Source organism: Rhincodon typus, chromosome 8, assembly GCF_021869965.1.
Source record: "Rhincodon typus isolate 14 chromosome 8, sRhiTyp1.1, whole genome shotgun sequence".
In the NCBI taxonomy this organism is placed as follows: Eukaryota; Metazoa; Chordata; class Chondrichthyes; order Orectolobiformes; family Rhincodontidae; genus Rhincodon; species Rhincodon typus.
Window position 1 is genome coordinate 27631042 of NC_063339.1, and position 12174 is coordinate 27643215.

The window sequence follows — 12174 nt, forward strand, 5'->3', positions numbered from 1 at the left end:
GTGAGCTTGATAGCCTTTTCCTTATTATTCATACATCTCATCTTAAACTTTATTGGCTTCAGGGTTCTAACTAAATACTTCAGTTCTGGAATTTTCAAACTAAAACCCTTACACTGAAGTAACCTTTTTCCAAACTGTTCTGAACTAACTCCTTTCTCCTGGAGAAACTATTCTTATATCTGAACCATGTCTTCTGCAAAGTGAATCGAAAGCTTTCATCCAATCTATGGGATTTTCCATGGCAAAAATCAATTTATAAATCGCCTAAACCAATAGTAAACTAATGCCTATCAATGAGATAGTAAGAACTGCTGATACTGTAGCTGGAGGAACACAGCAGGCCAGGCAGCATCAGAGGAGCAGGAAAGCTGACGTTTTGGGTCAGGACCCTTCTTCTGAAGAATGCTCCTCTGATGCTGCCTGGCCTGCTGTGTTCCTCCAGCTCCACACTGTGTAATCTTATAAATCCTTATCAATGTTTGCTTTATCTGACTATAAAAATTTCACTTTGTAAGCAAGCTCACATTATCATTCCGGGTGTGCCATTTGGCAAGATCCTCTTTGAGACATAATACTTTAAATTTATGGCTCCAGAAAGGCTAACAATTAGCAATTAAACCCCTTCATACACACAGACCAAAATCCACATGCCACAAGTTCAAAACCCAAACCCTAAGATAAATGCCATTTATATACAGATGGATTGCATCCCTCACATCTTCGTAGAGGATACTGCATAAAGCATATTAACATGAAGTGGAGTGTGAATCATCAATTGATAATTTTCAGGTTAGCAGGATGTAATGTTATTATGAATGTTATGCCACAGGAATCAGTGTTGGGAGCCCAACTCCTTACAATTTATAAAAAGTGACTTAGGTAAAGGAATAGAAGGTATGGTTGCTAAATTTGTTGATTATACAGATAGTAGGAAAGTAAGTTATGAAGGGGAAATAAGATATTAAAAAATTAAGTGAGCAAGATCTGGAAAATTAGCATAATGTGGAAAAAGTAAAGGCCATTGTTGCAGGCAGAATAAAAGTATATTATCTAAATGGAAACAGATGGCAGAGCTCTGAGATGCAGAGGGATCAATCTGTGCTCGTTGTGAATTGTAAAAGTCTTGTGTGCAGGCACAGCAAGTAATAAAGGATGCTAACAGAAATTAACTATTTATTGTGAGGGAAAATGAATACAAAGTTAGGGAGTTTATGATTCTGTTATACAATCTAGTGGCGTTCTATGTACAGTCTTGGTCATTTTATTTAAGGAAGAATGTAAATGTGTTGAAACCAGTTCGTAGGTTTACTAGACAAATGCCTGAAACTGGGAAGGCTGTCTTATGAGAAAGGCTACACAGGCTGGACTTGAATCTTTTGGAATTTAGAAGTGTAAGAAGCAACTTGATTGAAATACGTTAAGTTCTTGAACAGTCTTGACAGGATAGATATGGCAGGATGATTTCCCTTTTGGGAGAATGTAGAACTGGGGGTTACTATTTAAAACAGAGCTGATGTAAACAAAATTCTCACAGGTTTATATGTCCTTGGAACTCTCTTGCTGAAAAGGCAGTCTTTGCATATTTTTAAGGCAGAGGTGAATAGATTCTCAGTAATCTAGGGTTGAAAGGTATTCAGGTGGTCAGGAATCTGGATTTGACAATATGATCATAAAAGCAACAATCTTAGTAAATGGCAGAGCAGCCTGAGGAGACAAAAGGTCTCCTTCTTCTCTTTGTACGTTTGTGTGTAACCAAACTTTCTGCTTACATGCCCTCAGATGTTTATTACTTCTCCATTCCAAACAATCTAACCAAAGACATTTGGACAGGTACATGAATAGAAAAGTTTAGAGGGAAAAGGGCCAAATGCAGGCAAATGAGACTAATTCAATTTAGGATGAGTTGGACCAAAGGGTCTGTTTCCATGCTGTATGACTATATGATTCTATTCCCTTCATTATTTTCAAAACATGAATCAAATTTATGTTAAACCAACATTTTAAAATGAAAATAGCCCCCAGTTCCCAGATTCTATTTGATAGCATTGGTCCAAAGACAGGGATTCTTTTTAGTTACATTTCTCTCTTGCTGCTGTAGGATATAAATACTCATTGCCAAATTTGGGGGACCACAGTTGGATGCGGTAGTCCAAATTTTACCTAGAGGTTCTTAGGACATTTTTTCAATCTAGACTATTCACTAATTACACGGATGTGTTGTGTACTCATTGCAGAACCTGCCTGATTATCATTCCATTTAAATCAATGGGATGAAAGTCTGGGTGGATTCTATAACAAATGCACAACTGCTTCTCCAAATTATTACCCAAAGTAGTCAAGATGATCACTTCCCTGTCCGTTTAAGTTGACCTACTTGAAATTAATTTAGTTTTGTCTACACAAGTTGGAAAACGACAGAACAAAGCTCCCATATTTTGGCCAGCACAAATTCACAATTTCACCCAGAAAGACCCTAATGATTATTTCTAAAGGGCATGGAACAAAATTACATTATTGCAATAGTGAGTGCTCTTCTGAAATTGCCATTAGACCACATTTTTTGAGAGTCTCTGATTGGGAAAAATTTCAAGTGGAAAAATGGTGAAGCAAGATTTTCCTTTATGCGGTTCACATTTACATTTGTGCATAATTTAGAGACTTGCTACAGTTTAAAAGATAAAGATGGCAGCAATTTTGAAAGTAACATGTTTGCCCAGCAAGTAGACATTAATTTTAACTTCTCTTTTTCCTCATCTAGATGTACTGGAAAAAGTGGAGGAAATATAAATGCTGACCTTTCTGCATAATAGTCCTGTTAGTACCTCAGAGCATATTCTGTCATTCACTCTTTCATCTCAAGTACCACTAGTGACATCTATCTACCTGAAGGAATTTTTTGAAGTATGCATCGTTGGATACATAAAGCTTGCATGGCAAATGAAGAGAAAAAAATTGTTGACTTGAAGAGGTGCCAATGGCTTTAAGCCTTAAACCAGCAAAATCAACATCCAAGCTTACACACAAAAGTAATGCATGAAATTAGTCCTCGAGCATCATCAGGATGCAACCAGCACATGATTCGGTGGGTGTTTCCCAATTCTGCCCAAGAGGCAATATGGTGGTCGTAAAGATTTCAAAACACTGTGATGATCATGTTTATCGTGGGTCCTCTGGAGAAGACTAGATTACAAACCAAACATATCATATTGAAACCTTCATGCGTATTTTACCCCTTCACAATCTTCCCACCAGCTGCCAAAATAAGGCACTGCATGATTCAATTTTTAGGCCAACATGTAGGTTTTGTGATGAATGCACCAAATCATGTTAGGTCATCCTTTCTGTCAATTCACTTGAATTATTGTTAATGTCAGTTCAATGTTTCTATGTTTTTATGTTTATGTTTCCATGTTCAAAAGGCTCCTGGCATCACCCAAGACTGAAGGAAGCTGCATGTGATTAAAGATTTCATTTTCATTTTGTGCACTATGGAATTTCTTTTAATTCATTCGTGGGGTGCGGGCATCACTGTCTGGCTGGCCAACATTTATTGCTGATTCCTAGTTGCCCTTGAGAAGTGGTGGTGAGCTACCTTCCTATACCACTGCAATCCATGTGCTGTAGTTAGACACACAATACCCTTAAGGTGGAAATTCGAGGAATTTGACCCAACGGCAGTGAAAGAACGTGGATATATTTCCAAGTCAGGATGTAGAGTGGCTTGGAAGGGAACTTGCAGGTGTTAGTGTTCCCATGTATCTGTTGCCCTTGTCCTTCTAAATGTAAACGGTCATGGATTTGGAAATGAGCTGTCTAAGGATCTTTGGTGAATTTCTGCAGTGCATATAGTAGATAGTACACACTGCTGCACTTGAGGGTCAGTAGTGAAGGGAATGGATGTTTGTGGATGTGGTGCCAATAAAGCAGGCCATTTTATCCTTGATGGTGTCAAGCTTTTTGATCGTTGTTGAAGCTGCACTCATCTAGGCAGGTGGGGATTATTCCATTACACTCTGACTTAATATTATTTTTTGTTTTCTTCCTTATCTTTCTGTCCATTTATATTGTCTTAACTGTTGCAGTACCACACACAAATTTAAAATAGGGAGCATAAGAAATTTCTTTGGCTCCTCAAGCCATACAATAAGAGCATAGCTGATCTGATTGCTCCATATTTCTACCTACCTGAAATGATCTTTCATCCGCTTATCAAGAATCTATCTACCTATCCCTTAAACATTTTCAAAGCCTTCATCTGTCTGTTAAGGGAGAGAAAAAAACATTCTCGTCATCTCTATCTTAAAATTGCGATTCCCTCCTTTTAAACAGCAATTTTAATGGTTTGGTTTATTCTCTTTTCTAATATTGAAGATGTCCCTAATGATAATCCCAATCACTTTGACAGGGATGCCACAGATGTATTTTATCATCACCCTGTGGGCCAATATTGACACAGCCTTGAATCAAATTAGTGTTTAGTATTAGCAATATCCACAAAATCATGCAATTCCTTGATCATGCATTTTAATGGGAAGTATTAATCTTTTTAAAAGGATGCTACGTCTCTAATAAAACAACAAATTGAGGCATTTTTGTTTAATTTAGTGAATATTTTGTACTCTAGTACGGCACAAAAAGAGAAATTTGCAGACTGCCATTCTCTACATGTTTTAAACGTTGTCATCATATTGAATACGCTAACAAATTCCCACTCCCGGTATTACCTTCCCTTGAAGAAGTGTGACCTGTCCAAAAGCTGAAGACAGGCTAGGCGCGCGGCGATTTGAATTCAGCCCGCGAGGCTATGCACGTGCCGAGGTTTAACGGCTTCGAATAGCGCGAGATAACGTATTCTACTTGCCCGCCCGTGCGCAACCCTCGAGAAGCTTCCATCCATTCACAAGGAAGGCTGAAAGTGAGTTGGTTGACAGCAATTGCAATAAGTTATCTTTGCACCACTGTAGGGAGAGAGAAAATGTGTGTGTGTGTATTTTGTAGCGCCACGATGTTAGAAATATGTTTGTGATTTGTAACCAGATTCATAGGAAGCAACTGCTCAGTTCAAAGGAATTATTCATTTAATCCCCAGGGGGTGCAGATAGGGTTATTTAGCGCTTTGAGAGTGCATTGCAATGTGTATAATTAGTGGAAAACTTATTCGGAGAAGAAAACCCTCAAGAGGGAAAAGCAGATTTTAAAAGACGAGGATTAAAAGTGGAAAGAAAAGGGAATGAGGTGCTATCAGGGTGCGTGAACGCAATATTCTTCATTGTACTCCATACCAGGGTGCAAGACACAAAACCGTTCTGCCCGGTGGAACTATCGACGATAACTGTATTTATAAAGTACTGCATGGATAACAACATTTATAACATTCCAGAAAGCGGACAGTGAACTGTGGACCTGTGTTTATTATTTGTCAATTTTGAACAAAACAACATTTTGTTCATTTCGTAAATGATTCTGAGATCAATTTTATTGAATAACCTCTCACTCATCAATTAACTGCCAAGCCTGGGAAGGTCAAGTCATCGTGATTTTTGTTTATTTTAAAGGCATCAAGGGGAATGGGAGAAAATTGGAGAATGGCATCGAGATAGATTAGCCTTGATCATATTGAATGGTGGGGAAGGTTCAAAGAGCCGAATGGCTTATTCCTGCTTCTGTGTCTATGTTTCTCTCATTGTGTCCTGCCCGGAGACTAAACATACTTGTAGTTTTAGACAGAACAAGTATTTCTTGATCCAATTCGATATGATATAGTTATTGAATTGAACTTTTAATTCTGCTTAAACTTTTACAATTACATTCACCCATTAAACATGAATAGAAATTCCATGCCTTTTCCCCCATTTTCTTACACATTTTTCATGGGATGGGGTATTAGTGGCTGGGCCAGCATTAATTGTCTATGCCTAATCACCCAGCGAGCAATTCAGAGTAAACTACAATGGATCCACATGTAGGATATTAGTGAATTAAATGGGTTTTTAATGACAATCAACAGTGATTACATGGTCACCATTAGACCAGCTTTATTAAAAGTGGAATTTAAATATCACCATCTGCTGTGATGTGAATCAACCCCATGTCCCCAAGACATTAATCTGGAGTTATGGATCACTGGTTCAGTGACATCACCAATACACTAACAGCTCCCATATACTATACTGATGTGGGTCAGTAGATAGTCAGTGGATAATTACTTGTAGTTTTGTTGTGGAAAGTTTATTTTTACACCACATCCTCTACAAACCAAACCCCTCCCCAAGTCTTACATTTCCCAAAATGCTTTTAGCAGAGATTTTTCATTTATGGTAATGTATGCAATTTGGAACTCAATAATATTTTTCTCCTTTGACCATAAGACCGTAAAAAGTAGGAACAGCAGTAGGCTGTTTGAGCTTTGAGCATGCACTATCATTCCATAGGATTATGGCTGATCCTTTGCTATTCCTGCATTAGATGCTGATTTTTGTTCAAATTGGATGCCTTTCTCTTCCACTACCTCCCCTATCCAACAAGATGTTTCAGCAATGTCCTTTTAATATATTTATAACATTGTGGTGTATCTTATATTATCCCTTTCTGGACGAGCTTAGTCAAATCTGAAGATAGATTCAACACAGATCTTTGGGGACTACTTTTTCTTACTGCTGCTACGTGGTAACTATTACAGACTAACTAACATGGCTGCTGCATCACATGATACTAAATCATTTCCTGTGATTACTTAATAATTAAATGACCATACTTTTTTTTTATATTATCTACTCCATTATCAACAATGAGAATGCTCTATTGCCATCACTCTGCTCCATTCATCACTTCTGTTATTATTGATGCCAAATTGCTCTCTTCCTGGATTGCTGGCAGTTTTTACAGATGAATATCTGGAATGTAAAGGTGTATAGAACTCCAAGATAAATCAATCAATTATTGTTTTCCCCTCCCTCACTTATTCTCTCCCTATTTATCTCTCTGATCTCACCGTCCTCTATTTCCATCTCCTCCATTCATCCTCACCTCTGACTGCTCACTGTCTAACTTCTTACTCTCAATGTTCCACCAATCCGGTTCCTTCCATTCATTCCTCAACCCTTTCTTCCACTCCTGACCAACTCCCCTTTCGCCATTCCTCCACAGTCGTATCTTTTCCCTATTTTTCTCTGCTTCTCTTTGTCAAAAGAAAAAGATATTAGGATGAATTAGCAACAATTTGGTCAAATAAGTGGCTTCAATGAGAATTTTACGGAAATGGGGAGAGGAGACAAATTCATATTTTCCCACATTATACTTCTTTTGCAACATCTTTGCCCATTTACTTAACCTATCAATATATTTTTGTAACCTCCTTGAGTTCTGTTCACAACTTACTTTCCCACCTATCTTTGTGTCCTCAGCAAAGTTGGCAACTACACTTTTCATTCCTTTTTCAAAGTCATTTATACAAATTGTACCAGTACTGATTCCTGTGGCTCAGCATTTGTTACATCTTGTCAATCACACAGTTATCTATTTATGTCTACTTTGTTAGCTAGCTCATTTTTTGTCTGCCAATATGTTACACCGTGAGCTTTTATTCTCCACAATAACTGATGTGGCATTTTATCAAATGCCTTCTAATGTATTTCCTGTGACAGATATTAAACTAACTGGCTGGTTGTTTCCTTTTTTAAGTCTCCCTCCTTTTTTGATTAAGAAGTTACATTAGCTACTTTCCAATCTTATGAATCACCCCGAAACTTAGGGAATTTTGGAAAATTAAAACCAACTCATCAGCTATCTCACTCATCAATTCATGTATAAGATCCTAGCATAATGTCTATCAGATCCCAGGCACTTGTCAGCCCACAAATCCAAAAATCTGTTCTGTAGCACTTCACTGATGATTGTGATTTTCCTGACTTCCTCTCTCCCTTCCATTTCCTGCTTTATCATTACTTCTGGGATGATACTTGTCTCTTCTATTGTAAAGACTGATGGCCTGCTTCCAGACTGTAGGGATCCTATGACTCTATAAAATCTTTTTCAATTCATCTGCCATTTCCTCATTTTTCATAATTAGTTCTCCATTGTACCTTCTTTCGTACCAATGCACACCTTGTTAACTCTGTCCTTTATATTTCTGACTAGCTTTCGTTATACACTAATTTTTCCCTTTTTGTTAATGTTTTAGGCATTTACTGGTTTCATATTTATAAGGCTGGCTCAGTGTTTAGCACTGTTAGTGCCAGGATCCTGGGTTGGATTCTAGCTATGCGCGACTGTCTACGTGGAGTTTGCACATTCTCCCCGTGTCTGCGAGGGTTTCCTCCTACAGCCCAAAGATGTGCAGGTTAGGTGGATTGGCCAAGCCAAATTGCCCACAGTGTGATTGCTAGGTGGATTAGTCATGGGAAATGCAGGATTGTAGGGATGGTATGCCCTTCAGGGGATCAGAATGGGCCAAATAGCCTGCTTCCACTATAGGGATTCTATGATATTCTGTCAAATCTGTTAACTTGCCATCTGTCTTTGCTCAATTATATTGTTTTTCTTTAAGTTCGATAACATTGCAAGTTAACCATGAATGCTTGATCTGTCCCTGGAAATATTTCTTACTCTCTGTAATGTATCTATTTTGTATATTCTAAAATAGCCCCTTAAATGTCTGCTACTGTATCTCTATTGACCTATGCTCTAACCAGTTCTGGTGAGAAGATGAAGAGTCACCGGACTCAAAGCGTTAACTCTGCTTTCTTCCCACAGATACTGCCAAATCTGCTGTGTTTTATCAGCAATTTCTGTTTTGGTTATGCTCTAACCTAATTTGCCAGTTCACTTCAACCAAATCTGCTTTCATGTCTCATAATCACTCTTATTTAAATTTTAAAAAAGTAGTCTCAGGCTGACTCTTCTCTCACTCAACTGAATGCAAAACTCATCCATATTATACTTTCTGCCCTCACTAGGAGATCATTAATTAATTTCATGTAATTATACACTACCAGGTCTGGTATAGTTTGCTCTCTAGCAGACTTCAGAACATGTTGATCTAAGAAACTGTCCTGAAAACATTCTACGAATTCTTCATCTATGCAGGTCACTTTAAGGTTCAAACAAATCAGGTCGTGAGGTGATTGGACTTTGTATTTAAGAGCTAAGTTTGTCACCCCCGCAACCCTATCTCTCCCTCACCTTTGATGGTCTGCATTGCCCTTAACGGGCTTTGCAAGAAAATTGATGAATTAATGAAAATATGGGTGATTTACGGGTGCTGGTTAATAAATGAGAAAAAATACCATGAATGATTTGGTGATGGGAAAAAAGAGACGTTCAGTAATATACAAAAGCACTTCGGGATATAAAAAAGTGCTGAGTCTGCCTCCACTTCTCCTTACTTGTCCCTCACCTTTGATGGTCTGCATTGTCCTTAATGGGCTTTGCATGTAAATTAATCATTTGGAGAACATTGGTTAGTTACTAGTGAACAAGGAACAGGCCCTTTGGCTCTTCAAGCCTGTGCCGTGCCGAGCCGATACATTTGGCCCTTCCATTGCCCTCTATTCCCTTCCTATTCATGTATTCGTCCAGATGCTTCTTGACTGCTGCTGTAGTGAAAGAACAAAGAACAGGGTTAATAGGTGAGAAAATACCATAGGTCATTTGATGAGGCACAAACAAAATGCTCAACTTGTAACAGCACTTCTGGATATAAACAAGGAAAAAAAATTGAGCTCATGGTGCAAGGGTGGTGCTCCAGAGGCATGTTGTTGCATTGCTGAAAATTTCGCTTTAAAAGAAAATTACGTGAGCTGAACTTTGTGGCTACGCAGGAATTAAAGAGAAAATGCTTAGTTCATGTTTGTAAGTGATGCCAACAGCATGGGCTCAGTTCCTATGCTGACTGGGATTATCATGAAGGACTCTGTTTCTCAACTTCTCCCCTTGCTTGAGGTGTGATGATTGTCAGGTTAAACCACTACCAGGTGTTTCTCTGTCTCATTCTCTCTAATGAAAGTGGGAGAATAACCCTAAAGCCTGGTTGGATTATGTTAATTTTTACACAAAACCCAACAGCTTTTCCCACCATCAAATCACCCAGAGGGTGGTGAGCCTATGGAATTCAGTACCATAGAAAGTGTTTGAGGCCAAAACAATGTTTTCAAGAAGAAGGTAGATATAGCTTTTGTGGCTAAAGGGATCAAGGGATATGGGGGTGCATTGTTATATGTATTAATCCAAGCTCTAAGATCATCTCTCTTACCTGTCATGTTCCTCGCATTGAAACAACTGCATTTCAGAACACTAGCCCCACCATGTTTAGTAACTTCCTTCTGTCTGTTCTTCCACTTAGTCTTATTGGCCCTCCTTGGTTATTTTACTTGCTGACCTACTACTTCAGTTTCTGGCCCCATGACACTAGTTTAAACCATTCTGAGTAGCACTGGCAAACCTCCCTGCCAGGATATTGGTGCCCCTCCAGTTTAGTTGCAACCTGTCCTTTCTGTACAGGTCCCATATACCCTGGAAGACATCTCAATGATCCACTTACCTGAAGTCGTTCCTCCTATGCCAGCTCTTTAACCAGTATTTAGCTGTACTAGGTTCCAGTTCCTAGCCTGACTGGCCTGTGGCACAGGAAGTAATCCCGAGATTGTAACCCTCGAGGTCCTGCCTTTCACCTTCCACCTAACTTCCTGAACTTCATTTGCAGGACCTCATCTCTCTTTCTGCCTGTGTTGTTGGTACAAATATGGACCAAGTTCACTGGCTGCTCAACCTATCCCTTCAGAAGGAAGAACATAAACCCATTGGCAATCTCAGATTTACTAAATTGATACGTGGAATGAGTGAGTTGTCTTATGAGAATGGGTTGGACAGGCTATGATTGTTCCATTGGAGATTGAGAATTTAACTGCTCGTAAATAGATGCTATTGAAGTTGGTGTCAGATTCACAATAACAAAAAAGGCAAATGCTTACAATTTCAGTTGTCATTACTACCAAAAGTTGTGGATTTTTGGACAGCACATCAAAGGCTTGGTCAACTAAGAAGGTTTAAAGTAATATAAGAGTGAAAACATAGGTGAAGAGGCTTATGGAAGAGTTTCTAGAACTTAAAGCCTAGACACAGCCATAAACTATAGAGTGATTAAATCAGGGGTATCCAAGATTACAGTTGAGGTGTGTAGACTTGTAGGGCTTGAAGAAATTACAAATGTTGGGAAGGGCAAGGCTTGGAAGAAATTGAAAGCAACAATAAGAATTTTAAAACGGAGGTTTTGTGAAACTGGGAACCAATGCAAGTCAACAGGGGTGATGACTGAATTGGGCTTGGAGTGGCATTATGAATGTGTTCAAATTTTTAGAAAGTAAAAAATAGGACGCAAATCAAAAGACCATTGGATTAGTCAACTCAAGAGACAACAGGGATGCATAGATGAGGGTTTCAGCAACACTTCAGTTTAGTCAGGGATGGAGATCGATGCAGTTTTGCGGAGGCAGTTTTAGAGATGGACCAACCTCATCTCAGGCTCTAATAGAATGCCAAATTTATGATGCATCTGGTTTACACTAGATGGTGGCAAGGAAGACAGAGGAGCCAGTGGCTACAAATAGAGCTGAGTACTTAAGTCATCCCATTATTTGGTTTGAGAAATTTCTGATAACCTAGTACTTTGTACTAGCTGCAGGAACATAAACTTGATTATTGGCATCGAACAAGTAATGTGACAATACAGACAGAGTAGAAGTCGCGAGTTAGCGTTAAAGTAGTATAAGTGTACATGTAGAACATGATATTCTTTTGGATGATGTTACTGAATGGCAGCATATGAATAAGAACTAGGAGAGGATAGATCCTTGGTGGCTGATAGTGCAAAAATGAAGTAGAAGTCTATGTAGATAATTTTGCCCTTATAAGTAGATATAGAATCAAGGAAGGGCTAATGATGGAGGAGAGGCTTGGTAGAAGATTGTGTTGTCAACTGTGTTGATATGTTGAGAAGGATGAGAAAGGGTAATTTAAAGTGATTTTATAAAGGATGTCATTTTCACTTCTAAAGGCCAAGTTCAGGGATGAAAACATAAATGAAGAGATTCAAACACGGAGTTGTGGGGAAGATGAGCATGAATTTGGGAAGTGTCAACATGTTTAAACATTTTGGAGAGGAAAGCAACAATGGAGATG

The 12174-nt window shown here is 38.6% G+C and overlaps 1 protein-coding gene across 1 annotated transcript in view; it reads left to right on the top strand.

Moving 5' to 3' along the window:
- Nucleotides 1-4829: 4829 nt before the first annotated feature.
- LOC125483706 (protein SIX6OS1-like) overlaps nucleotides 4830-12174 on the top strand; it is a 49528-nt gene continuing 42183 nt past the window's right edge. The window contains exon 1 of the mRNA XM_048600072.1: nucleotides 4830-4915. The gene's annotated coding sequence lies outside the window, so the exon portion shown is untranslated. The remainder of the gene's footprint in view (nucleotides 4916-12174) is intronic.